This window comes from Thalassophryne amazonica, chromosome 14 (assembly GCF_902500255.1).
Source record: "Thalassophryne amazonica chromosome 14, fThaAma1.1, whole genome shotgun sequence".
NCBI lineage: Eukaryota > Metazoa > Chordata > Actinopteri > Batrachoidiformes > Batrachoididae > Thalassophryne > Thalassophryne amazonica.
This window is the reverse complement of record NC_047116.1, coordinates 95,758,988-95,782,883: the sequence shown is the minus strand read 5'-3', so window position 1 is coordinate 95,782,883 and position 23,896 is coordinate 95,758,988. Positions and strand designations below refer to the sequence as shown.

The 23,896-nt window shown below is 42.2% G+C and overlaps 1 long non-coding RNA gene across 1 annotated transcript; it reads right to left on the bottom strand.

The window, feature by feature from the left end:
• Positions 1-1,038: 1,038 nt before the first annotated feature.
• LOC117525063 lies at positions 1,039-23,169 on the bottom strand. The gene is made up of 4 exons (XR_004564944.1): positions 23,159-23,169; positions 21,129-21,136; positions 20,007-20,009; positions 1,039-1,606 (listed from the first exon to the last, which is right to left on the bottom strand). It is a non-coding gene; the product is annotated as an uncharacterized LOC117525063 (long non-coding RNA).
• Positions 23,170-23,896: the final 727 nt, after the last annotated feature.

The window sequence follows — 23,896 nt, the reverse complement described above, 5'->3', positions numbered from 1 at the left end:
TCAGTGCTTTGCACAGTGTCTGCCTTGTTCCAGTGGTGATGAATCAGTGGCATACAGTACTTCTAGTGCACACCAGTGTGAAGTGAGACTGATGTTTTCTATTATTAATGTGAATGTAATTTGTGTCGGTGTTCACTGTGATGATGTTAGTACTTGATATTCTGATATATGAAGAGTTCATGTGACGGCACCGTGAACTAGATCTGCTAACGAACACAAAACACATTTAACAAATCCTGTACGTGGTGGAACCAACTGTTTTTATTATAATTCTTTTATTGTTGTTGTTATTATGATTAAAATGAATTTTGTGTGTTTTATATTATCTAAACTCAAAGTATGTAGCATACTGGCATGTCTTCAAAAATTCTGTCCAACTCTCTTAAATTATGCAAATGTCAAGGTTGGCTGAAAATGCGCCAAATGAGTCAGTCACAGTTTCATATTCAGATCTTGAACATGGACCTTTTTAACCTTACAAAGCAAAGACTGTCCATGTCCCATGTGTCTTAGTATTTCAGACATTACTTTCATCATTTTAAATAATCCACTCCCTGGCCACTTTATTAGGTACACATGTTCACTTGCTTGTTAATACAAACAGCTAATCAGCCAATCACATGGCAGCAACTCAATGGATTTAGGCCTCTAGACGTGGTGAATGAAGGTGAATTGCTGAAGTTCAAACCGAGCATCAGAATGGGGAAGAAAGAGGATTTAAGTGACTTTGAATGTGGTGTGGTTGTTGGTGTCAGACGGGCTGGTCTGAGTGTTTCACAAAGTGCTGATCTACTGGGATTTTAACACACAACCATCTCAGAAAATGGTCAAAAAAAGAGAAGATATCCAGTGAGCGGCATTTGTGTGGACAAAAATGTCTTGTTGATGTCAGAGGTCAGAGGTGAATGGGCAGACTGGTGGAATGGGCAACTGTGTGATGCCATCATGTCCATATGGACAAACATCTCTGAGGAATGTTTCAAACACCTTGTTGAATCTATGCCACAAAGAATTAAGGCAGTTCTGAAGGCAAAAGAAAGTCCAACTGGATACTGGCAAGGTGTACCTAATAAAGTGGCCAGTGAGGGTACTTACTGTATGGTGGCAGAAAAAAAAAATACCAGGTCTATTAACAGAAGCATTTTTTTTTCTAGGAAACCAATTTAATTGAAAAACTCAACCACAAACGGTCAGCTTGTGTCTGACCTGGTTTCTTTACTGTGTCAAAGGTCACAGGTACAGTTAGTTGGATCATAATCATTTGGACTGACAACATATTTTGTAATTTTGTGTCTTTGCACCACCACAGTGGAGCCGAGATGAAACGATCATGAGGTGATTGAAGTGTAGACTTTTAAGAAAAATATCACATTAACCATTTAGGAATTAAAGACATTTTTATACCCAGTTCCTCCATTTTCAGAGGCCAAAGCTCATTGGACAGACTTACATTATAAGGATTGCTGTTAATACTTTGAGTTCATTGCAGTCAAAAAGTACTTGAAAATTGGAACCTGTACTGATTTCTTATTTTTCTCCTCCCTTGAGATGCTTTGCTGGGCCTTTACTGCAGCTTCCTTCAGTTGCTTTTTGTTTGTGGGTCTTTCTGCCCTTTGTTTTGTCTTGTGAGTGAAACACACGAGGTCTTCTTGAGGTCAGGTGACTGACTTGGCCAATGAAGAATATTGGATTTCTTTGCTTTTCGTCTGCTTTTGCAGTACATTTTGGGTCGTTATCCTTCTGCACTGTCAGTTTGTCAGCATTTGGCTGAATCTGAGCCCCCAGTGACCCAGTTCCACTGGCAGCCAGCCTGTACGTGACCAGCACTGTCTCCACCATATTGTGATGTGGTAACCTCAGTAGTTCCCAGCCTTGGCCCTCAGCGACCCCCTGCTGTATCTTTGTTAAACATCTTGTTTTGTTTTGAATACTTTATGATGACCTATAGAGTTACATTTACAAAATTGTCACAGTCTAAACACTTATGGACATGACTGTAGATGTCTGTGACAGTTTCTTTTTTTTATTATCTCTTATGCCAATACTGGGTCATTTTTTTGAAGAAAACATTACAGAGCCCACAGGTCATTGACACTGGGCGTGGTAGTGGTTGTTACTTTGAATTGTTTCTACAACCCCTGGCAAAAATTATGGAATCACCGGCCTCGGAGGATGTTCATTCAGTTGTTTAATTTTGTAGAAAAAAAGCAGATCACAGACATGACACAAAACTAAAGTCATTTCAAATGGCAACTTTCTGGCTTTAAGAAACACTATAAGAAATCAAGAAAAAAAATTGTGGCAGTCAGTAACGGTTACTTTTTTAGACCAAGCAGAGGGAAAAAAAAATATGGACTCACTCAATTCTGAGGAATAAATTATGGAATCACCCTGTAAATTTTCATCCCCAAAACTAACACCTGCATCAAATCAGATCTGCTCATTAGTCTGCATCTAAAAAGGAGTGATCACACCTTGGAGAGCTGTTGCACCAAGTGGACCAACATGAATCATGGCTCCAACACGAGAGATGTCAATTGAAACAAAGGAGAGGATTATCAAACTCTTAAAAGAGGGTAAATCATCACGCAATGTTGCAAAAGATGTTGGTTGTTCACAGTCAGCTGTGTCTAAACTCTGGACCAAATACAAACAACATGGGAAGGTTGTTAAAGGCAAACATAGTGGTAGACCAAGGAAGACATCAAAGCGTCAAGACAGAAAACTTAAAGCAATATGTCTCAAAAATCGAAAATGCACAACAAAACAAATGAGGAATGAATGGGAGGAAACTGGAGTCAACGTCTGTGACCGAACTGTAAGAAACCGCCTAAAGGAAATGGGATTTACATACAGAAAAGCTAAACGAAAGGCATCATTAACACCTAAACAGAAAAAAACAAGGTTACAATGGGCTAAGGAAAAGCAATCGTGGACTGTGGATGACTGGATGAAAGTCATATTCAGTGATGAATCTGGAATCTGCATTGGGCAAGGTGATGATGCTGGAACTTTTGTTTGGTGCCATTCCAATGAGATTTATAAAGATGACTGCCTGAAGAGAACATGTAAATTTCCACAGTCATTGATGATATGGGGCTGCATGTCAGGTAAAGACACTGGGGAGATGGCTGTCATTACATCATCAATAAATGCACAAGTTTATGTTGATATTTTGGACACTTTTCTTATCCCATCAATTGAAAGGATGTTTGGGGATGATGAAATCATTTTTCAAGATGATAATGCATCTTGCCATAGAGCAAAAACTGTGAAAACATTCCTTGCAAAAAGACACATAGGGTCAATGTCATGGCCTGCAAATAGTCCGGATCTTAATCCAATTGAAAATCTTTGGTGGAAGTTGAAGAAAATGGTCCATGACAAGGCTCCAACCTGCAAAGCTGATCTGGCAACAGCAGTCAGAGAAAGTTGGAGCCAGATTGATGAAGAGTACTGTTTGTCACTCATTAAGTCCATGCCTCAGAGACTGTAAGCTGTTATAAAAGCCAGAGGTGGTGCAACAAAATACTAGTGATGTGTTGGAGCGTTCTTTTGTTTTTCATGATTCCATAATTTTTTCCTCAGAATTGAGTGATTCCATATTTTTTCCCTCTGCTTGGTCTAAAAAAGTAACCGTTACTGACTGCCACAATTTTCCTGATTTCTTATAGTGTTTCTTAAAGCCAGAAAGTTGCCATTTGAAATGACTTTAGTTTTGTGTCATGTCTGTGATCTGCTTTTTTTTCTACAAAATTAAACAACTGAATGAACATCCTCCGAGGCCAGTGATTCCATAATTTTTGCCAGGGGTTGTAGTAGAGCCTGACTGATATACACTCAACAAAAATATAAACGCAACACTTTTGGTTTTGCTCCCATTTTGTATGAGATGAACTCAAAGATCTAAAACTTTTTCCACATACACAATATCACCGTTTCCCTCAAATATTGTTCACAAACCAGTCTAAATCTGTGATAGTGAGCACTTCTCCTTTGCTGAGATAATCCATCCCACCTCACAGGTGTGCCATATCAAGATGCTGATTAGACACCATGATTAGTGCACAGGTGTGCCTTAGACTGCCCACAATAAAAGGCCACTCTGAAAGGTGCAGTTTTATCACACAGCACAATGCCACAGATGTCGAAAGATTTGAGGGAGCGTGCAATTGGCATGCTGACAGCAGGAATGTCAACAAGAGCTGTTGCTCGTGTATTGAATGTTCATTTCTCTACCATAAGCCGTCTCCAAAGGCGTTTCAGAGAATTTGGCAGTACATCCAACCAGCCTCACAACTGCAGACCACGTGTAACCACACCAGCCCAGGACCTCCACATCCAGCATGTTCACTTCCAAGATCGTCTGAGACCAGCCACTCGGAGAGCTGCTGAAACAATCGGTTTGCATAACCAAAGAATTTCTGCACAAACTGTCAGAAACCGTCTCAGGGAAGCTCATGTGCATGCTCGGCGTCCTCATCGGGGTTCATCAGTTCGTCGTCGTAACCGACTTGAGTGGGCAAATGCTCACATTCGCTGGTGTTTGGCACGTTGGAGAGGTGTTCTCTTCACGGTTGAATCCCGGTTCACACTGTCCAGGGCAGATGGCAGACAGCGTGTGTGGCGTCGTGTGGGTGAGCGGTTTTCTGATGTCAATGTTGTAGATTGAGTGGCCCGTGGTGGCGGTGGGGTTATGGTATGGGCAGGCGTCTGTTATGGACGAAGAACACAGGTGCATTTTATTGATGGCATTTTGAATGCACAGAGATACCGTGACGAGATCCTGAGGCCCACTGTTGTGCCATACATCCAAGAACATCACCTCATGTTGCAGCAGGATAATGCACGGCCCCATGTTGCAAGGATCTGTACACAATTCTTGGAAGCTGAAAATGACCCAGTTCTTGCATGGCCGGCATACTCACCGGACATGTCACCCATTGAGCATGTTTGGGATGCTCTGGACCGGCGTATACAACAGCGTGTACCAGTTCCTGCCAATATCCAGCAACTTCGCACAGCCATTGAAGAGGAGTGGACCAACATTCCACAGGCCACAATTGACAACCTGATCAACTCTATGTGAAGGAGATGTGTTGCACTGCATGAGGCAAATGGTGGTCACACCAGATACTGACTGGTATTCCCCCTCAATAAAACAAAACTGCAGCTTTCAGAGTGGCCTTTTATTGTGGGCAGTCTAAGGCACACCTGTGCACTAATCATGGTGTCTAATCAGCATCTTGATATGGCACACCTGTGAGGTGGGATGGATTATCTCAGCAAAGGAGAAGTGCTCACTATCACAGATTTAGACTGGTTTGTGAACAATATTTGAGGGAAATGGTGATATTGTGTATGTGGAAAAAGTTTTAGATCTTTGAGTTCATCTCATAAAAATGGGAGCAAAACCAAAAGTGTTGCGTTTATATTTTTGTTGAGTGTAGATTTTTTTTTTTTTTTTGTGGGGTGGGGGGATACGGTACAGTTATTGGGCAGTAAAAATTTTCGATACTGATATATCTGGTGATATATGCATAAAAAATAATGATGCTGAACATCTCATGATCAACCTTATGATAAAGAACTGTAATTGAGGCTTAATGTTTTACAGTTTAAACGTGAACTTTATTATAAATAAATGTAAGTTATCAACAACCAGCCAGTATAAGTGATGCTGCTGTCATTCTGTCTTCACTCACCTCAGCATTTGCCGTGTTGCATCGCTCGACATTTGCATAAAATTGTCTTCTCTGCTATTTTGGCCCCACGTAGCTGGTTTCTTAGCAACCATGTATCTCTTGTTTGCTGTGAAACGACCCCTCTGAATGAAAACGGATGGCAGCTGGTCACTTTGCCTCTGGTTCTTATGGCTAATGTGAACAAGGGGTGATGGGGTCCCAGCCGTACTTGACAGCATTATTAACAATGATGCCTGACCGTTCTCTGCTAGACCAACTATATAATGACACCATATCCTACATACAAAAAAAGTGTTTTTCTGCATTGTTTATTTGGTAAAATAACTTTTCATTTAGGCAAAAATAACACTGATACTGCTGTTTGTGAAAGGCTCATATCGGTTGGGCTCTAATTTTTTGTATTCTTCTGTTTTGTTTATACTGCCTTAATTGGTAGATAATGTGGCACTTCAGCTAAATAATGACTGTTTGATTATTGAATGGAGTGTACCACCAGTTATACTCATTAAATGTGCATTAAATTATGTACAGGATCCCAGTACAATTAATAAATGTTCAATATTTGATTGAAAAATGACACTGCATACATAATTTCTCACAATGGATTTCATTTTTTTTCTCATGAATTATATAGCATATGAATCAAAATTCACAAGTAAATAAAATATTACTTGAGCTATACTTCTTACCATCAGGGGGAATTTGTTTTGGACTCTGCATTTCAACTGTGAAAATAATCTGATTGATCCACTGGGACTGAATACCATGAAAGTGTCCTTCAAATACTGTGCTGCTGCCAAGAATAAGGAACCGTGAAATTATGGCGAGGAAAAAAAAAAACCTTGGGAAAAGTTTCCTTTTAGATTCACGTTTACGCCAACACATCTACAGTAAATTCATAAGAAACATCCTGTGAATGAAGACTGTTTACATCTGTTAAATGTCACAAACTGAATGTGGACATTAATAATATGTGGTTTGAAACTCACTGAAGCAGTTTGTTTGTGTGATACTTTTATCTGACAAGTAACAAAGAAGTCAGTGTCTCTGATTAAATGGAAGACGGCATCAAAACAAGTGTTACTGCTGTCTAAATGCTTTACAGTTTATTTTTGTTTTCTTCCTGCCTCTAGTGACTTTGAAACTTGTGACCTCACGGGTTCTTGTTGTGCAGAACTATTTAGTCCAGTGTGTGTTCTGTGACTGTAAAAGGCATTTATATGGGAAAAAGAAATCAGTGTTTTGATTTTATTAAATTTGCTTTTTTTTTAAGGGGGGGGTGATGTTCTGTTGTTATAGAATATTTCAGACTCACGTTTAAGTGCCGCTGTGTAAAAAGGGACTGCTTTTGTTTTGATGTTTCTACATTTCTATCTGACATCTTTGTAAATGGGCAGTTTTGGCACCACTGTTGTTACAATAAAAGCAAGAAAAACTATGGGACTTGTGCAGCTTTAATTGTTTTGAAAATGGTCATGTGTGTAAAAGTCTGCAACACAATAAGAAACAAATTGTACAGCACATACAGACACTAAGACACATGATCAGAAATCACTTTCAAAGACAAACAGAATTGTAAAACTGTGCTGGAACACACTTTTTCTGTAATCTACGTTTGAGAACATTTGTTCAAATGTCAGTCTGTTGTCTGTCTGTCCATCAGCCACATTCAGCCTGTAATCACTTACAGATTAGGATAAAATTATTAGGCCCCTATGAAATTTAATGTTTCCTTCAAAATTTTCCCAAGTGCTTTTTTAACAGCAAGAAATTTTTGACACATTTCTAAACATCCTAGTTTTATTTTAGATGTTTATATTATTTTACTTTGCACACAGAAAAAAATGATTTAATAAAATGTTTATGTAAAAGTTTGGGCCAAAATTTTCCATTATACGTAAATCATTAGTTGTTTGGATCAGCAATTTCGGTTAAATATATCATATAGCAGACAAACACAGTGATATTTGAGAAGCGAAATGAAGTTTATAGGATTTACAGAAAGTGTGCAATAATTCTTTAAACAAAATTAGGCAGGTGCATAAATTTGGGCACCCCAACAGAAAAAAATATATCAATATTTAGTAGATCCTCCTTTTGCAGAAATAACAGCCTCTAAACGCTTCAGCTTCCAGTGAGAGTCTGGATTCTGGTTGAAGGTATTTTGGACCATTCTTCTTTACAAAACATCTCAGGTTTGTTGGTTTCCGAGCATGGACAGCCCACTTAAAATCACACCACAGATTTTCAATAATATTCAGGTCTGGGGACTGAGATGGCCATTCCAGAACATTGTACTTGTTCCTCTGCATGAATGCCTTAGTAGATTTTGAGCAGTGTTTAGGGTTGTTGTCTTGTTGAAAGATCCAGCCCTGGAGCAACTTCAGCTTTGTCACTGATTCATGAACATTGTTCTCAAGAATCTGCTGATATTGACTGGAATCCATGTGACCCTCAACTTTAACAAGATTCCCAGTACCTGCACTGGCCACACAGCCCCACAGCATGATGGAACTGCCTCCAAATTTTACTGTAGGTAGCAAGTGTTTTTCTTGGAATGCTGTGTTCTTTTTCAGGCATACCGCCCCTTGTTATGTACAAATAACTCAATTTTAGTTTCATCAGTCCTCACCACCTTATTCCAAAATGAAGCTGGCTTGCCCAAATGTGCTTTAGCATACCTCAAGCAACGCTGTTTGTGGCGTGTACGCAGAAAAGGCTTCCTCTGCATTACAGCATCTCTGTGCAAAGTGCGCTGTATAGTTGAACAACGCACAGAGACACTATCTGCAGCAAGATCATGTTGCAGGTCTTTGGAGCAGGTCTGTGGGTTGACTATGACTGTTCTCACCATCCTTCGATTCAGCTTATCTGAGATTTTTCTTGGCCTGCCACTTTGGGCCTTAACTAGTACTGTGCCTGTGGTCTTCCACTGGTCTTCTCACTATGTTCCTCACAGTGGAAACTGACAGCTGAAATCTCTGAGATAGCTTTTTGTATCCTTCCCCGAAACCATGATGTTGAACAGTCTTTGTTTTCAGGTCATTTGAGAGTTGTTTAGAGGCTCCCATGTTGCCACTCATTAGAAGAGATGCAAAGAGGACAAACATTTGCAAATGGCCACCTTAAATATCCTTTCTCATGATTGGATTCACCTGTGTAAGGAGGTCAAGAGTCAATGAGCTCACCAAACCCATTTTGTGTTCCAGTAATTAGTGCTAAAAGTATTCAATAAAATGACAAGGGTGCCCAAATTTATGCACCTGCCTAGTTTTGTTTAAATAATTATTACACACTTTCTGTAAATACTATAAACTTCATTTCACTTCTCAAATATCACTGTTTGTCTGCTATATGATATATTTAACTGAAATTTCTGATCCAAACAACCAATGATTTATAAAGAAAAATCATGAAAATTATCAGGGGGCCCAAACATGTACATACGTGTGTGTGTGTGTGTGTGTGTGTGTGTGTGTGTGTGTGTGTGTGTGTGTGTGTGTGTGTGTGTGTGTGTGTGTGTGTGTGTGTGTGTGTGTGTGTGTGTGTGTGTGTGTGTGTGTGTGTGTGTGTGTGTGTGTGTGTGTGTGTGTGTGTGTGTGAGAGAGAGAGAGTTAGTGACCGGAGGACCTATCTTTGTGGCTGTGATGGCACTGGGATTCAAACACCAGACTGCTCAAACTGCAAAGGCGCAATTTAGAACTAAAAATTGGGAGAACAAAGTACGAGGTCCACAGGGCCGAAGCTCATAGGCCGGAGGTCTGGGGGCCGCTTTAGGCCCCCAGAAGCAAATAGTTTCTAGATAAGCTCAGATGCATTCTGAGTATCCAGAACAGTAATTTTAATGTTTTGAGAAGACCATAAAGTGGACACCATTTGACTTACGCAATTTGAAACTGTGGATATAAGTATTTTATTCTGAGAATAGCCAGCATTGATTTTATTAATATCCTGGTGTAAATAAGGTATCACCACATGTGTAGAACTCAAAAAGAATGATAGGTTGAGTTTTCATTACAAAAAAAAAACAACTGCAATGTGGTAAAATGTATTCAGAAATATGAAAGAACAGGCTCTTAATAATTATTAACTATCACATACTGTATTTTTTTTCCTCAAGATTTGTTTTTGCATAAGTTTGAAAAAACAACAGATCATAAGTTTAGGATAAATTACTTATCATGAATTTAATTTTCGAAGTGGCACTAATGACAACACTCATACTGAACATAATTTTGCTTGCATAGACTGATTTTGGAGATCAAGCAATAATTGCAGATGGGCTTTCTGAGGTCCCAGATAGCTTTTCTGATTTCCTTTTCTAACTTTCAGAATTTAGTAAATTAGCATATGGTCCATTGATACTTATGTGTAGACGCTAGTCCCTAGAGGCAACTATTTTTGGTTTCAAATCTGGGCAAATGCAGTCCCAGAAAATTCCAAATGTGACCAACAAGAAACAGGTGTTGGAAACAAGTCAATGCTGCTTAAAATACAAACTTGTAGAAACAAAGATACTATTCTGACATGGTTTTGCACATAAGACTGGCATAGCATGTTTCAAGTACAGACATATACGGGTGATTCTTTAACTACGGGCACTATTGGCCTTGTAAATGTAATTTCCACCACACCATTGCCTTACAATATAAAGCGCCTTGGGGCAACTGTTTGTTGTGATTTGGCGCTATATACATGTGCTCTGATGTCACTGTTTATCTCCATAGAAACTACCCAAACAATCTTTCATACAAAATGTTTAAAGGGACATTAGTGTTGTGGAAATTACGGCAATAGTGTGGGACAACTACATTTTGTTTAAAAAAAATCACAACAGTTGTATGACATTGAATACCCCAATTATGTTTTGATTATTTTACTGATATTTTATTCAGACATATTTTAAAACATTAGAAAAAAACGTTTTTTGACCATTCATTTTTATCATTGAAGATCAAAAGTCTGGGTGTGGGACAAGCACAAAACGGTAATATTTTCATATAATGATGCTGAAAAAAGGTGAAAAAGTCATCATAGACTACTAAACAAATTTCTTAAAACACTTTCATTGTAAAGATAAGTGTGAAATTTCCCCTTTTTTTCTGTTTTTCATACAATATGATCAAAGGACATAAGTGCCCGTAGTCTAAGAATCACCCATACAGTAGTGTTCAGAATAATAGTAGTGCTATGTGACTACTAAACAGATTAATCCAGGTTTTGAGTATATTTCTTATTGTTACATGGGAAACAAGGTACCAGTAGATTCAGTAGATTCTCACAAATCCAACAAGACCAAGCATTCATGATATGCACACTCTTAAGGCTGTGAAATTGGGCTATTAGTAAAAAAAAAAAGTATAAAAGGGGGTGTTCACAATAATAGTAGCATCTGCTGTTGATGCTACAAACTCAAAACTATTATGTTCAAACTGCTTTTTTAGCAATCCTGTGAATCACTAAATTAGTATTTAGTTGTATAACCACAGTTTTTCATGATTTCTTCACATCTGTGAGGCATTAATTTTGTTGGTTTGGAACCAAGATTTTGCTGGTTTACTAGTGTGCTTGGGGTCATTGTCTTGTTGAAACACCCATTTCAAGGGCATGTCCTCTTCAGCATAAGGCAACATGACCTCTTCAAGTATTTTGACATATCCAAACTGATCCATGATACCTGGTATGTGATATATAGGCCCAACACCATAGTAGGAGAAACATGCCCATATCATGATGCTTGCACCACCATGCTTCACTGTCTTCACTGTGAACTGTGGCTTGAATTCAGAGTTTGGGGGTTGTCTCACAAACTGTCTGCGGCCCTTGGACCCAAAAACAACAATTTTACTCTCATCAGTGCACAAAATATTCCTCCATTTCTCTTTAGGCCAGTTGATGTGTTCTTTGGCAAATTGTAACCTCTTCTGCACATGTCTTTTATTTAACAGAGGGACTTTGCGGGGGATTCTTGCAAATAAATTAGCTTCACACAGGCGTCTTCTAACTGTCACTGCACTTACAGGTAACTCCAGACTGTCTTTGATCATCCTGGAGCTGATCAGTGGGTGAGCCTTTGCCATTCTGGTTATTCTTCTATCCATTTTGATGGTGGTTTTCTGTTTTCTTCCACGCATCTCTGGTTTTTTGTCCATTTTAAAGCATTGGAGATCATTGTAGATGAACAGCCTATAATTTTTTGCACCTGCGTATAAGTTTTCCCCTCTCCAATCAACTTTTTAATCAAACTACGCTGTTCTTCTGAACAATGTCTTGAACGTCCCATTTTCCTCAGGCTTTCAAAGAGAAAAGCATGTTCAACAGGTGCTGGCTTCATCCTTAAATAGGGGACACCTGATTCACACCTGTTTGTTCCAAAAAATTGACAAACTCACTGACTGAATGTCACACTACTATTATTGTGAACAACCCCTTTTCTACTTTTTTTTACTAATGGCCCAATTTCATAGCCTTAAGAGTGTGCATATCATGAATGCTTGGTCTTGTTGGATTTGTGAGAATCTACTGAATCTACTGGTACCTTGTTTCCCATGTAACAATAAGAAATATACTCAAAACCTAGATTAATATTTTTAGTCACATAGCACTACTATTATTCTGAGCACTACTGTATATGTCAGAAGGTGGGTGCTACATACCATATTCTGTCCCCCCTGGCTGAAAAGGTGGGGGGACATGTCCCCCCATCCCCCCGAAATTGTGCCCATGTCGAACTGCAGACCAAAACTGAAAGAGCCAAAGGGGAATTCCCCACTAGCCAAGATAGCAGAAATATCTTTTCAATCTGCACTTCACCTTGCTCTATCTATCTATCTATCTATCTATCTATCTATCTATCTATCTATCTATCTATCTATCTATCTATCTGTCTGTCTGTCTGTCTGTCTGTCTGTCTGTCTGTCTGTCTGTCTGTCTGTCTGTCTGTCTGTCTGTCTGTCTGTCTGTCTGTCTGTCTGTCTGTCTGTCTGTCTGTCTGTCTGTCTGTCTGTCTGTCTGTCTGTCTGTCTGTCTGTCTGTCTGTCTGTCTGTCTGTCTATCTATCTATCTATCTATCTATCTATCTATCTATCTATCTATCTATCTATCTATCTATCTATCTATCTATCTATCTATCTATCTATCTATCTATCTATCTATCTATCTATCTATCTATCTATCTATCTATCTATCTATCACCCAGTTCCAATGAAGTTGGGACGTTGTGTAAAATGTAAATAAAAACAGAATACAATGATTTGAAAATCCTCTTCAACCTATATTCAATTGAATACACCACAAAGACAAGATATTTAATGTTCAAACTGATAAACTTTATTGTTTTTGTGCAAATATTTGCTCATTTTGAAATGGATGCCTGGAACACGTTTCAAAAAAGCTGGCACAGTGGTATGTTTGATATTTCTGGAACAACCACTGGGTCATCCTCAATTTCAACATCATCCAATGTAGTAATGGGTATTAAGTTTGCAAAGCATATCCCTCTATGATTTTTATGGACATTCTTCAGAAGCAGGCCACAGTCTCAATTTGTTGAATTTCCCTCCCTGACCCATAAACTGCACTATCTCCATAGTGGATTTTCTGCACTAATTTCCTTGCTAAGCTAATTCCATTCCACACCCACATTTGTCATAATCCTTGCAGGGTTTTTAATCACCTGCTCCGTGGCCTGCTGTAAATTCCTAATGTTACCCTCCCTGTAGAGCTTTATCTATGTTCGCAGACAAGATGGCGGCGCCTTCCCCAGCAGGGTGGAGGCCGTCCGGCATCAGCAAGCCACGGTGGCCCCGGAACAAAGGCCAGTTATCAATAAAGCTAAAGCCTTGCTGTCTACAAAATCGCGCCAGCCACCTATTTAACAATGTCAGTCTGCTAAATGCCTCATCAGAGACTATTAATTGATGCCGACACATCTTTCTGGCAAGGTCACAAGTCCTCTCTATGTCCATGTTTGTGACCGCTGAGTGCTTCCCTCTTTGTATATTGTGCCTGAAACTCTGGTGAATATATGGTCTGGGTTTATAGACGTTGTTATTGTGTTTGTTTTATGTAAACATGTGAGAAGCTTAGGTTGTTCCTTCGTTATTTTCAGTGGGAATCGCTGTGAGCCACAATCACTTCCTGTTCATGTCGTTCTGGGGGAAAGTGAAGTTTGCTCTTTAACGTCCTGCCTATTGTCCTTTACAACACTGTTTGTTCCAGAGTTATATATATAAAATGTCTGAAATACGTTTTGCGTTTATTATATTTCACGCAGGTTAAATGTAGCAGACACCGAATATTTGGAATATTTGTTTTAGAAAGTTTTCAGGGTCTCATGCAGCAGTCTTCCATTAATGTGATGAAAAGCATAAAAAATGATTGAATGAAATTTTAGCAGGATAATGTTCATTTGTAGTTGTCGTCATGTGGATTCTCTGTTTAGACTGCAGTGACTCTGGTGTGGAAGGGATTATGGGATATCTCAGTAGGGTGAACAAAGGTTTGTCTCATTAATACCAGAAAATGCACAGGGTGATCTACAAATATTCCTTGATTTGCAAATCTTCAGCTTTTGTCCAAAGCTCATGTACACAGACACATAAAGCCTCCTGCAGACTGTGCAGGAGGAATATTTAAAACGCGAATATTGTTCTTGATTGACTGATTAATAGAGGGGCTTCATTGAACAACAAGACAACAGGATCTTAATAATCAATCAAACAACTGCAAATTGTGAAGAACACAGGGTATTTCAGTGTTGCATTATATTTCTTTTTATTTATACTTATGTAGATTTATGGCTTGTGACTGCAGGATAAATTGCAGAGAACTTTTAAATAAAGGTCCAGTCTAAACAAAAATGCATTTAAACGTAGTTTCCAGACATGGCAAAGAAAATCATTTTCTCGCCGCTTTTTCTCGTGTGACCTCGTGGCCTCGGAGGAGAGGCTTTGATCACGTGTCCCCGTGGATAGCTCCACCTATCACCTGCTTGTTTTTATATTAGTGACCACCGCGGGGCGCTATTACCTTGTCAGCAGCTGTGTGTTTGCAGCTTTGCAGCAGAGTGAATGAAATAAATTCTATGTTTAATGCGCGCGCGTGGATGCTGCGAAAGTCATGTCTGGAAGCTGAAATGGGTCACAATAAGAATCGGATCCGCAATTTAAACGTGCAAACGCCGACGGCACCATCCCGGCGTCACACCGCGTGTGTGTTTATTTTATTCCCGCTTTTTGTCTCCGCCCACTGTGCGACTGTCACGCGCGTTGCTCCACATCCAGCGCGGGAGGAGACGCTCCGCTGCGCGCAGCTGCAGCACGCGGACACTGCGCCATCCTCCGGCGGCTCGCTGCTCGCACCCCCGCCCTGTCGGAGAAGCAGCGGTGTGTCGGATCTTGTGCGTCTTGTCTGCAGCGCGCTGCGATGATGCGCAGAGCGGCGCGCTGAGGACGCGCTGCACGCGCGCAGTCTGAAGCAGTCGGAGTTGTTGCGCACAGACCTCCGGAGCGCGCACGGCCGAGGAGCACTTTCTGCAGTTACCGCAGCCTTTTCACAGGGATACCGTCTAAATACGTGACCGTAACGCTCAGAGGATCGGAGTGGGAGGGGGGCCCCGTGGCGAGGCGCCCCGCCCTTCTCGCCTCGTTTGCACTGCAGGGAGAACCGAACCGAACCGAATCGCGAGACCCGTACGGCTGCTGTCAGGACTCCAACATCCCGCACCCTGCGCCAGGTGAGCCCGGTGATCCGCTCTTATCGTCATCATCATCATCATCATGTGTCATACATAACGCAGCGTGGCGTCGCGCGCATCGTGCGCGGTGCCTTTTAAGCCTGGCATCATGCGTGCGTCATGTTAACTACATGGAAGCAAAATGACGTAGGGAATTCCCACTGTAATCCAACGGGCGACGGCACACGCACACACGGCGTGGTGCTCGGCCACGTGCGCGGCCTCGGATGTGATTAAATATGAAATGATTGACTTTGGAGGGGAAACTGTTACGTAACGTGATTTTCTGAGAGGGGGCTTCACCTTCACCGAAGCAGCTGCTGCCTTTCTATAAAAGCTTTATGTTGTCATTGAGGTGCTTTAAAATGATCACGTGGCCAATGTGTAAAGAACGTGAACAAGGAGCAACCTGTGAATTTGTTTGTTTCATGTCAGTGATGTGTTATAACTGAATGTGGCACGTTTTTACACCAGAGTCCACCCGTCTGCTAAACTCCAACACTCTGTTTATGTCTCACATCTTACTTTTGTCTTTTTCTTTGTGAGACTGTTATTCCTTTGGTGTATTCTGAGATCCTCATTGGTGACCTTTGCTCCTGATCACTCGTATTTGATCTGGATCACTGATCTTTGATCCACATCACGCATCTTCAGTCATTATTTTTAGTTCTAATCTTTGATTCATATCAGTTTTCTTCAGTCATTACTTTTTATCCTGGTCAGTCATCCTCCACTCTGAGCTTTGATCCTGATCAATAATCTATAACCCTAATCTTGATCCCAATCTTTTATCTTGGTCACTCATCTTTAACCCTGATAGTTTCATTCATTTTCAATCCTTTTAATTGTAATCATTTCATTGTAATCACTCACCTTTGATGCTGATCGCTGATCTTTGATCCTGATCACTGGATCAAAACGATGACTCCTTTTCAGTCATTATTTTTAGTTCCAATATTTGATTCATATCATCTTCAATCCTGATAGGTCATTCATCTTTAAAGTAGACCTGCATTGAAATAAATGTGGTCAGATTTCAGAAAGAAATAGCTGATATGTATTTATAAGACCCTTGTGAATGCAGTAAAGTAAATCTGTAAGCCCAAATTTGTAATTCAGCTGAGAAATCTTTGTTTAAAAATGACAAATGTGCAGCTAAAATTTAGCCCTCTGTGAAAACAGTTTGTACAGCCGTATCATTTCCATGACGTCAGGGACAAGACGACGCGCTCCCGCCTTCAGTCCGATCCCAAATTTATCTGTTAGTAATGTTACTTATACACGTCCTGGTTTCAACATCCAAAAGTAAGCTGCAATGAATGTGAGATACAGATCTGTGTGCTCAGATCAGCAACGACATCGACAGCGGGCGCCGTTCTTCCTCTCCTGCTCTCTGCCTCCGCTACGCTCACTGTTTTAATGCGAAGCGGCCGGTACACCTGTTGCTGCAAGGACAGACTTCTTGCTGCAAAATCCACAGCACCGCACGTCTCGGCAATCGGAGCCCCATAGCTCCATGGACGCTGAGAGAGGTTTATATATTTTTAATGACTGGGATTCTTTGCGGGTCTCGCCTCCATATCCCGCGATGGTACCGGAGGCGAAAGACAGTAGATTTTCATTGCGACACCACTCAATCAAACGGGCGTATGAAAAAGTCCCCCAAAATAATTTTCAAGCACAAATAAAAGAAATGTGTACTCACCAAACGTGCCGCAAGACAATATGAAGTTTTAAAAAAAGTAGATCCTTCCGTATAAGACAAGAAAAAGGTGCAGATGCAAACTGACGTAAATCCACTAATTACAATTGACGCAATGCATGCTGGGAGAGGGTCTTGTCCGTGACGTCTCGGCAGCGTCCATGATGAGAGGGACAATTTGTGGAGGGCTAAATGTTAGCTGTAAATTTGTCATTTTCAAATGAAGATTTCTCCGTTGAATGACAGATCTGGGCTTGCAGATTTACTTTACTACATTCAGAAGGATCTCGTGTAAATGTAAGTCATTTTTTGTTCAAAAAAATCTGACTGCATTTTTTTCAATGCAGGTCTCCTTTAACCCTGACCTTTTATCCTGACCAATCATTGTCAACCCTGAGTTTTGATCTTGATAAATAACCCTAAGCTTTTATTGTGATTTATTGCCTTTGATCTTGATCACTCATCTTCCATCCTGATTACTGAGCTTTCATCCTGATGGCTAACCTTTGATTCTGATTGCTGATCTTTGATGCTGATCATTTGTCTTTAATCTTGATCTTTTATCCTGATTAGTCATCCACGACCCTGAGCTTTGATCTGATCAATAATCTTTAATCCTAATCTTTGATCCTGATTCCCCATCTTTGATCTTGATCATCTTTTTTTAAGGTGAAGATTGTGTTTTCATCGTAATTTTTTTATCTGTTTTGCTTTGATAATGTAATCAAGACAAACCAATCAAAGATGACCAGAATTACATGTCAGGTCATATCAGAGGAGGGTTTGAATGTTAGTCAGTTATAGGTACTCAGTTACCCTCAGGGTAACCAGTTCATATGACCCGGTTACTGTTAGTTAACATCAGTCAGTTACGCTTACTTTTATTCAGTCGCTTGAAGTCAATTGCAGCCTCTTTAAGTAACAGTTGCTCTGTTACTTCAGACATGCAGTTGCTTGTACTTTGTAATTACTTGCCTTTGATCAGTAATTGGTGGAAAAATCTGCTCTTTGAGCTGGAGCTGCATCAGGATTAACTCAGCTCTTTGCTGGTTCAAGCTGTCCACCAAATATCAAAGGCAGCAGTTCACGTGTTTTTTCCAGGTATCATGACAGACAGACAAACAGACACATGGCAATAAAAACTCAGTATCCTCAGGTGTCCCAGTTCTCTGACTGTGTTTGGTGGCTTCCCCTGAGTTTGTTCGGCCCCTGAACAAATGTCCAAGCCATAAGACGAGACGCTGCTGCTGTCGACATACAACATGAAGACAGGAGGAGAGTCGATGTTTGTCATTAAAATGTTCTTCTCAAATGTTTTCTGCAGAACGTCTGACAATAACGTAAAGTCCGTCTCCCACACAGGCTGTGTGTTTGAAACTGATTTAGTTTTAAATTGACCGTTAATAGTAATGGAACACAAATGATATCGTAATGATGCAGGCACATTCTCTCCACAGTGCACATCCTGGACTCACTGTGTCTGCTGCTTATTTTTGTGTCAAATTAGTTCCAGAATTGAAACTGTTTCCTTTCTGCATCCCGTCACCGTAAGTTAGACGTTTATTATATAACGTCTGAATAGATCCTTGTCATTTGATTGGTGGTTTGTCTGTCACATAATGTGAATTATTCCTGTCATTTACCTTTGTGTTCCATTGAACATGTAATTTTGTTTCTATTAAGTGTGCAACTTTGGTTCCATACGTTTTGTGCTATTGCACGGTGTGACCACCGTGCACATGCTAGCGGCAACGGCTCTTAGCTTGAAAACAAACATGGTGGGGTTTGATTTGCACGGCTTCAGGTACGACAGTCTGGATTGGATTGGACTCCGATTTAAAGTTCCTGTTGGACTGTTTGGAACCTTTTGATGTCAAAGGACCAGTGAGACACAACAAAATGTAAGTCCCTTTTCTCTTGTTTAGAAATTAATAAAATATCAAATGACAAGGATCTGTTTGAGGTGTTGTATAAAGCAAATAATGAATGTTTTTTTCATTTCCACAGTGGAAATAATTTTTCCATTGTACTCATGTCCACTTCATGGCAAATTTAAAAAAAAAAGGGTAAAGAAAAAAATGGCAATGAATAGGGAGGAATGATTGACAATATATTCTGACCTATCAGATTAGCTCGATCAAGGTTACGAACCAAAAAACTTTGTTTTTATTGGTTCATAACCTTGATAATCAGGGCTTTTATTTTGAATTTGATCCAGAACATATTTTGGATTCAGAAGAAGTCAGAAGCCCTCAGGAATGTTTAATTAACATTTAGTAAATAATGAACTTTGATTAGATTTTGTGAGCAGATGTCCTCGGGAATAATTTCTGTAATTGTTGAGTTGATCTGGAGCGTATTATAGATTTGGAATATTAATTCTAAGGTGTATGACGCACAGCTTCACATAGGACCGCTGCACACAAGCAGCCCCTCCCCTCACGAGCGTGTGGGCACATGAGCGCCAGTTGACGTTGCGATGCTGAACGTGTCTGTGCTGATACTGAAGGGCCTTCACCATCAGTTACAGTTCAAAGTGAAAAAAAAGCAAAAGTGCCGTTTGGAAGTAGTTTGGATACGCAGCAAATGAGCAGCATTTCTATAAACAAGTCGAGTAACACAACAAACATGGCGAAGCGTCTTAACGGCTGACACCTTGGTCTTTATGAGGAATTTTGAGTGGTCAGTAAAAAGTTCCGTTTCAGCAGCACTGAAGCAGACGGTTATTATAAACATTAACCTGTCTGACACACACGTTTACATTAGGCATTTAAATCTGTGCAGCCTTTCAAATTTCACAAAATGGACAAAATTCAGTTTAAACTGAAATCCAAGCATTATGGTGTCGGTTTATTTTTGTAACATGCTGCAAAATTACAGCTCATTTTAATGAAGGGAACATATTAATCTGAGGGAATTCCATGGTGAATATTTAGTTTTCCTTTAAACGATGTCTACAGGAGGAAGCACGTGTGCACATGAATGAGGTTTTGAGATGACCTTTGACCTGACCCACTTGCTTGACATGTGTTCCCGGGGTGTGACACCCATAAGATGTCTTGTAAATCAATTTAAAAACAGCATTTTTAGATTTAGAAGCTGTTAGATGATACCTGTGTTAATTCCTTATTTTATTATTTTTCGTTAGTTATTAAGTGTTTGTTTTTTGTTATCTGTTAAGAAGTGCCTGGAACCTGGATTTAACTGGTCCATAGTCTCAACAGACCATAACCATTACGGGCTTCAGATGTAGGGAGAGCGTCCCTCTGTCTGTGAGGAGCCAGTGAGATGAGGTTTGTCAGACTAAAGCCCGCCCATTGTAAACGCCCACGATTCCCTTTTACAAAAAACACTCAGTCACATTTGTGCTTTGATTTCACAAGATGGCGCCGTTGAGAGCAAAGTCTCTGAAAGTCTGTCCCGGGCCTGTGTTTTACCTCAACTCTAAAACAAAATTCAACCCGAGGAATAAACTGAATCCAGACTCTCATTGGGACGGGACACAAAAGATCTGGGGAATTACAATTGGTGCCGTGACTCGTGTTGGCGACCGAACGGTCCCCCCTAAAAATCAGTCCACCCCGCCTTCACTGCACATGCGTCATCAGCCGCGGTTCACTGATTATCACCTCGTTTCTGCTTCAAACTGCCTCCAGTCATCATCTGTCTCAGGGACAGATATCTGAAGCTTTTTTACAACAATCATTTCCACATAAATTCAGAATTATTTCAAAATAAAAGTCAGATGAAGCGATCAGAGCTGAGCTGCTAGCTGATGTGTTCACGGCGCGTCTGTCATTTCAAAGTGTCACGGAGTTTTGCAGAGTTTCTGCTTAAAACGGCCTCGTTTCTGCTTAAAATTGACTTTAGAATGATTTAAGAGGTTTTACTTTTATCATCTGATGGTTAATAATCAGATGTGCTGCTGTGGTCCCAAATGACACATGTGCAGTGAAGGCAGGCGGACTGATTTTTAGGGGCGGACCGTTCAGTCTGCTACACCGGATATCTTGATCCTTGTAAGATTTGTTTGAGTCCATGTGACGTTGGATCTCTGCTTTTTATGAGCAATATTTCTCAATAACAGTTAAAAAAAAAATGACATACCCTTTAGATTTATGCAGAAATAAACTGTTCCACAGCATTTTCCACCATCTTGGCTTTTTTTGTTTGACTGAGCAGTAGAGCATGACACAGGAGTGGATTTTCACTCCCGTCCCATCCCGCTCCCAGAAAAAAAATCCCATCCCACTCCTGTAAAGATGACTCCCAATCCCATCCTGCTCCCACTCAAAATCAGTCCCACTCCCATCCCACTTCCATATGTCTCGCGCCATGATGACCAATCAGGGACTGAATATGTAGTGACGTGGAGATGTCTGGAGTTTGACTGAAGATGTGAACATGTCCTGTATCTGGTAGCAGCCTGTGAACAGGACTTATGTCTCTTTTGTCCTTTATTTCACAATTATGTGTTGGGAAAGTGTAAGTACACGGACCCACAACAGGGGGCGCAAATGAACGGACAATGGAATAGGTCAAATAACACACTTTACTGTTGTGAATGTGCACAACAAGTACAACAGGCTTGTCCGGGTGGCGGCAGTAGAAATCGGCCAGGAGGGCCGGGTCCAGGATGAAGCTCCTCTTCACCCAGGAGCGTTCTTCAGGTCCGTACCCCTCCCAGTCCAGAAAATACTGGAAGCCCCGGCCCATCCTACGGACATCTAAGAGCCGGCGCACAGTCCAAGCCGGCTCGCCATCGATGATCCGGGCAGGAGGTGGTGCCGGACCGGGAGTACAGAGGGGTGAGGTGTGATGGGGCTTGATCCGGGACATGTGGAAAACGGGATGGATCCGCAGTGAGGCCGGAAGCTGAAGCCTCACTGCGGCTGGACTGATGACCTTGATGATCTTGAACGGACCGATATACCGGTCCTGCAGTTTAGGGGAGTCCACTTGAAGGGGTATGTCCTTAGTAGACAACCACACTGCCTGCCCTGGCCGGTACGTAGGGGCCGGGGTCCGCCGACGGTCTGCATGGGCCTTCGTCCTCATCCGGGCCTTCAGCAAGGCAGAACGGGTGGCACGCCACACCCGACGGCACTTCCGTAGGTGGGCCTGGACCGAGGGCACACCGACCTCTCCCTCAACCACCGGAAACAAAGGAGGTTGGTACCCCAGACACATCTCGAAAGGGGAGAGGCCGGTGGCTGCCGACACCTGGCTGTTATGGGCATACTCGATCCAGGCCAGATGGGTACTCCAGGCCGCCGGGTGCGCGGCTGTCACGCAACGCAGGGCCTGCTCCACCTCCTGATTGGCCCGTTCTGCTTGCCCGTTGGTCTGGGGATGATACCCGGATGAGAGACTCACCGTGGCCCCCAGTTCCCGGCAGAAGCTCCTCCAGACTTGCGAGGTGAACTGGGGACCACGATCCGAAACGATGTCCGATGGTATCCCATGCAGCCGGATGACGTGGTGGACCAGGAGGTCCGCTGTCTCCTGGGCCGTCGGGAGCTTCGGGAGGGCCACGAAGTGGGCCGCCTTGGAGAATCGGTCCACTATCGTGAGGATGGTGGTGTTGCCCTGGGACGGCGGGAGGCCCGTGACAAAATCCAGGCCGATGTGGGACCAGGGGCGATGGGGCACGGGCAGCGGCTGGAGCAGTCCCAAAGCCCTGCGATGGTCAGTCTTGCCCCTGGCGCAGGTGGTGCAGGCCTGGATATAATCCTGGACGTCGGCCTCTAGGGACGCCCACCAGAAGCGCTGCCGGACAACTGCCACGGTTCTTCGCACCCCTGGATGACAGGAGAGCTTAGAGCCGTGACAGAAGTCCAAGACTGCAGCCCTAGCTTCTGGTGGGACGTAGAGTCTGTTCTTCGGCCCAGTTCCGGGGTCCGGGCTTCGTGCCAGGGCCTCCCGGACGGTTCTCTCTACGTCCCAGGTGAGGGTGGCCACGATAGTGGACTCCGGGATGATGGGTTCCGGTGGATCCGACAACTCCGTTTTGACTTCATCTTCATGTACCCGGGACAAGGCATCCGATTTCTGGTTCTTGGTCCCGGGACGGTAGGTGATCCGGAAGTCAAAACGGCCGAAGAACAGTGACCAGCGGGCTTGCCTGGGGTTCAGCCGCTTGGCGGTCCTGATATACTCCAGGTTCCGGTGGTCAGTGAAAACCGTGAATGGCACGGACGTTCCCTCCAACAGATGTCTCCACTCTTCAAGAGCCTCTTTCACCGCAAGGAGTTCTCGATTGCCGACGTCATAGTTCCGTTCGGCCGGGGTCAACCTGCGGGAAAAATAGGCACACGGGTGAAGGACCTTATCGGTCTTCCCGCTCTGGGAAAGCACAGCTCCTATCCCTGAGTCCGAGGCGTCCACTTCAACCACTAACTGGCGACTAGGATCGGGCTGCACCAGAACGGGTGCAGACGAGAAGCGCCGTTTCGACTCCTTGAACGCGGCATCGCAACGATCCGACCAGGTGAAGGGGACTTTTGGTGAGGTCAGGGGGCTAACTACCTGACTGTAGCCCTTAATGAACCTCCTGTAGAAATTTGCAAAGCCGAGGAACTGTTGCAGATTCCTACGGCTAGTGGGTTGGGGCCAGTCTCTCACCGCCGCAACCTTGGCCGGATCAGGAGCGACGGAGTTGGGGGAGATGATAAACCCCAGGAAGCACAAAGAAGTGCGGTGAAACTCGCACTTCTCGCCCTTCACAAACAGCCGGTTCTCCAACAACCGCTG